Source organism: Eriocheir sinensis, chromosome 62 (genome assembly GCF_024679095.1).
Source record: "Eriocheir sinensis breed Jianghai 21 chromosome 62, ASM2467909v1, whole genome shotgun sequence".
Taxonomy (NCBI): Eukaryota; Metazoa; Arthropoda; class Malacostraca; order Decapoda; family Varunidae; genus Eriocheir; species Eriocheir sinensis.
Window position 1 is genome coordinate 8,238,415 of NC_066570.1, and position 5,000 is coordinate 8,243,414.

The 5,000-nt window shown below is 39.6% G+C and overlaps 1 protein-coding gene across 1 annotated transcript in view; it reads left to right on the forward strand.

The window, feature by feature from the left end:
• Positions 1-5,000, forward strand: part of LOC126986562 (uncharacterized PE-PGRS family protein PE_PGRS46-like) — a 23,840-nt gene that overhangs the window by 8,328 nt on the left and 10,512 nt on the right. The gene's annotated exons all lie outside the window — the stretch shown is intronic.

A 5,000-nucleotide genomic window follows, 5' to 3' on the forward strand; every position in this document is an offset into this window, starting at 1 on the left:
AGCATGAGCCAATGCAAGATGGCGCCACTATAAACACTCGCCTGCGCCAGAACGGGCTGGGCCGACCATCAGGCCCCACCTGGAAGAAGCCTTGGGCCGACCATCAGGCCCCACCAGGAAGATGCCTACCGGCGCAACAGGCAACGACGTAAAAAAAAAAATATATATATATATATATATATATATATATATATATATATATATATATATATATATATATATATATATATATATACATAGCTACATACGTCATCATTAGCTTTCATAATAATATAAATAAACTTGGGTGGGACAGATCCCGACAAGCAGTCGACAAAAGACACGGCACCGTGTCAAAATTCATGTATGTATTCAGGATGGGATGTCTCACGATCTTGGGATGTCTCATGACACCACACCGGATGTCTCATGACACCACACCGTGCCGAAAGTCATCCACCCTCTGTTTGTAAACAAAGCCGCGCATGCGCAGATCAGGATGGGATGTCTCAAAATATGTGGATGGTAGATGACCACACAGATCCCGACAAGCAGTCGACAAAAGACACGATATATCGTGTCGAAATTCACCCACCCTGTGTATGTATTCTGGATGGGATGTCTCACGACACCACACCAGGTCCTTCAGGACGCCACATCGATCCGCACGCTTACCACTCAGTCACTTGAAAGGTTTAAGATGAGAAAAGAAAGCGACGTTTATCTTTGTATCTTGTATCTAGTAATTATTTCCCTTTCACCATTGGGATTTTTTTTCTAGATACAGGGTTCGAAGCACTGCCGTCAACCGTTCTGTCTTGACTCCAGAGCAAACAAGAGGCACCTGTTTATCTCATTTGTTTCTGTGAAAAGCTGCGAGGTAGGGTGACATTATATTTCGGTCAAAATGATATCTAAATTATCTCTTAAAGGAAAAGGAAATTTAATAGAAAAGGAAATATAACTATTTTGGGAAACACGAAGCCAGAATGGGTTAACATTGGCCATACAGTTTAAATTTTTGCAGTGTTCCCATAAAGTTGGTAGAAATCTATACTGATATATAGTGGACCTTTTCTAAGGTCCCCAGATTCTGCCACTATAATTCACTATCAAGTATCATTAGCTGGACCCACACCAAACACTTATTTAGTTACTTCTTGAGGGGCACAGTACAAAACTTCGCGTTTGTCCTCAATACGGGTGTACCCGTGAAGATACGCCTGTCCCAACAACATTGTTTTTTCTTTTAATCAACTCACATCAGCGATAAACAACAAACAATAAAGCTTCGCTATGACGTATGTGTATTCAAATCTCTCTCTCTCTCGCCTTGGAAGTTTTACAGTAATACATAAGTTTGGCTTTTTTACGCGACAAATTATGGAAGTTGAATTTCTGGACAATTCAATAACTTTCTAGATCCCTGAGGCCAAGTTTGAGACGAAAGGAATCGGACGTCCGGGAAAAACGGACACATGGCACGCCTAGTCGAAATATGTTGCTACATACATTATAGGAAAACAGATTTTAAACAGTTTAGCATCATCAGCTTGAGCAGAGGAAGGCGAAAAGAAAAATTGATTTGTCTGTATGTCAATGTCACTGACATATTGTTTTGACAGAAACGAAGTGATTTTTTTTCTCTGCTGGATGTTCATTTTGGTGTAGCAGAATGATCAAAGAGAAATATTATTGTGCACTGAACGATACCGTGCATAAATTCATCCACCCTTATATGTATGTAAATAAAGCGGGCGGACTATAACAAGGGTACGAGACTTGACGCCACACTGCCTCACTGAAGCAATGGAGAAATTTTATCCCCCTCTGCTTGTTCAGTGAGTTGCTGGTTTTGAAACAAATTCCCTCCCGAGGGTCGATGCCGAATCTAACTTTTACAGTAAGGCCTTCAGCACAAACAACAGACTTCAGTCCCTTTGCTCACAAGAAAACATCCAGTTCGCTAACTTGTGGAACAGTTTTAACTACGATTCAAACTTGTTCCTTGCTGATGGCATCCACTTAAACCCTGTTGGAGCAGCCCGTTTCGGGAGGCTGCTCTGTGACCAAGTGGCTCTTCGAAAGCCAAAAAACGCGGAGGCGAGAACACCAGCAGCTCCACCGTAAGGGAGCACTCAACCCGCGAAACCCCCGACTCGAATCACATTAAAGCTTGCTATGTAAACGCTCGTGGCCTACGTAACAAATTTGAAGACTTAGAAGTTCTCGCAGCTACAAATCATTATCACATCATCGGAGTCACAGAATCTTGGATAGACACTTCAAATAGAGATTTCATTGCGGAATATAGATTACCGGGTTATACCATCTTTAGTCATGAAAGAGAGAACAGACGGGGTGGAGGCGTTATCTTATATATCCATAACTCTCTCCATTCAGTATCCGTGAAAACAGATATTATAACCAATGTAGACACGGTCTTTATTGAAATTAAAAATAAATCTCGTAAAATAGTAATTGGACTTATCTACAGACCGCCAGGGCAGACTCTTGATATCGACCACGCATTCAGTGAATTATTATTAGAAACATGTAGCAGTTGCGAGGCAGTAATTGTTGGGGAGTTTAATTTGCCAGTGAAAAGATAGGGTGAACCGTTGAACTGTCATACGGGGCTCGACCTGTACACAAATTTACTAGAAAATGATTTACATCAACACGTTCAAGAACCGACTCGGGAAAATAATATACTGGACCTTATCTTTTCAACGACAGCTGATCTAGTTAACGAAGTAAATGTTGGTCCAATTTTTAGTTCTAGCGATCACCGAACAATCACATTCAGCATCAATATGAAAGAAAGTAAAGTAACTCCTAGTAAAGAAAAGGTGCCTGATTATCAGAGAGCGAATTTCGTAAGACTCCGATCAATTCTAAATAATTCTGACTGGACTAAAATCTCGGCGGAAACAGATATTGATAAATCTTGGGGGGCCTTCACCACAATATTGAACAATGCCATAAGCATATGCGTACCCTATCGTAACAGACGTTCAGCTTTTAAGAAGAAACCCAAATGGTGGAATAACGAAATTCAAAATAGTCTATCTCTTAAAAAACGCGTATACAGTAGATACATATCAACTCAGAGTGAGGCTGACAAACTAGAGTTGGACAGAATTCGCCGCGAAACCAAGAAATTAATAAAAAGAAGCAAGAAAAATCTTGAAGAATATATAGGGGAAACGAGTAAATCTAATCCTAAAGAATTTTTTAGCTATGTAAATAATAAAAAGTCACTCACTTGTGGTATCGGACCGCTTGCTAATGATTATGGTAACCACACGAACGATGAAAATTAAATGGCTACAATCCTAAATAACTTTTTCGCATCCGTATTTACCGACGAAGATTGTTTATCACCTCAACCGCCGGAGGTTAGAAGGACCGAAAAGATGTTACGTGGCGTGCTCATCGTAGAAAGTGACATTTTACGCACAATTGAAAAGATTAAAGTAAGCAAAGCTCCTGGTCCAGACAAAATTATCCCTAGGGTCTTAAAAGAAATCAAACATCAAATTTGTAAACCACTCTCCATCATATTCAATAAATCTTTAACAGCTGGAAAAGTTCCATCTGATTGGAAACTTGCAAATGTCACACCAATTTTCAAAAAGGGGGACAAGTCTCATCTAGGAAACTATTGACCAATTAGCCTGACATCGATTGTTTGTAAGTTAATGGAGACTATCATTCGCGACAATATGGTGAAATTCTTCGAAGAAAATAATATAATAAACAATTCGCAACATGGCTTCCGTAGTAAACGTTCGTGTTTAACTAACTTACTTGATTTTTTTCATTATATTTTTGAGGTGTTAAGAACATAAGAACATAAGAACGCAGGAGTCTGCAAGAGGCCGGTAGGCCTGTACGAGGCAGCTCCTTTTATACGAGGCAGAAAGCAGATCAGTAGATATCATATATCTGGATTTTCAAAAGGCATTTGATAAGGTCCCCCACCAACGATTGCTCAACAAACTATTGGCGCACGGTATCTCGGGTAACATTCACAATTGGTTTGTGGACTGGCTCTCTGAGCGGAAACAGAGAGTAGTTCTAAACGGTGTTACATCTAACTGGCTCGATGTCAGAAGCGGCGTACCTCAAGGATCAGTGCTTGGCCCCATGCTCTTCTTAATTTATGTTAATGATATCGATGATGGGCTCACTTGCAAATTATCAAAATTTGCTGATGACACAAAAATTGCTAGTAAAGTAACTGCGACACTCGACGAAGAAGCCTTACAATCAGATCTAGATCGACTTGCACGTTGGGCCAATCAATGGCAAATGAAATATAACGTTGACAAATGTAAAGTGTTGCACATCGGAAAAAATAACAATCGCGTTCGGTACGTAATGAATGGCCAACAACTTTCTGCAGTAAGTAAAGAAAAGGATCTTGGAATCACTATATCAAGCGATTTAAAGCCCGGTCAGCATTGTTCAGAGGTAGTTAAAACTGAAAACAAATTGGTTGGCTTCATCGGACGAGTCTTTAATAATAAATCGGAAAAAGTAATATTAAAACCGTATAATTCGTTGGTTCGACCCCGTCTAGAGTACTGTGTACAGTTTTGGTCTCCCTACTACAGAAAAGACATAGAAAAGTTGGAACGGGTTCAACGAAGAGTAACAAAGATGATTCCTAGGTTGAGAAATTTATCATATGAACAAAGGCTTAAAGAAGTAAATTTATTCAGCCTATCAAAACGAAGAATGCGAGGCGATCTAATAGAAGTGTTTAAAATGTTTAAAGAATTCAGTGATATTAATGCGGAAGATTACTTTACAATTGATCGATCAAATAGAACAAGAAGAATTCACGATTTGGAGATAAGTGGTAAAAGATTATCGTCGCACGAAGCTAAACACTTCTTCTTCAATCGAGTTGTTAATGTTTGGAACTCTCTACCCTGTGATGTCGTTGAAAGTACAACAGTTACGGCCTTCAATAATAGATTAGACAAGTATTTTGAATCCAACCAGCAACT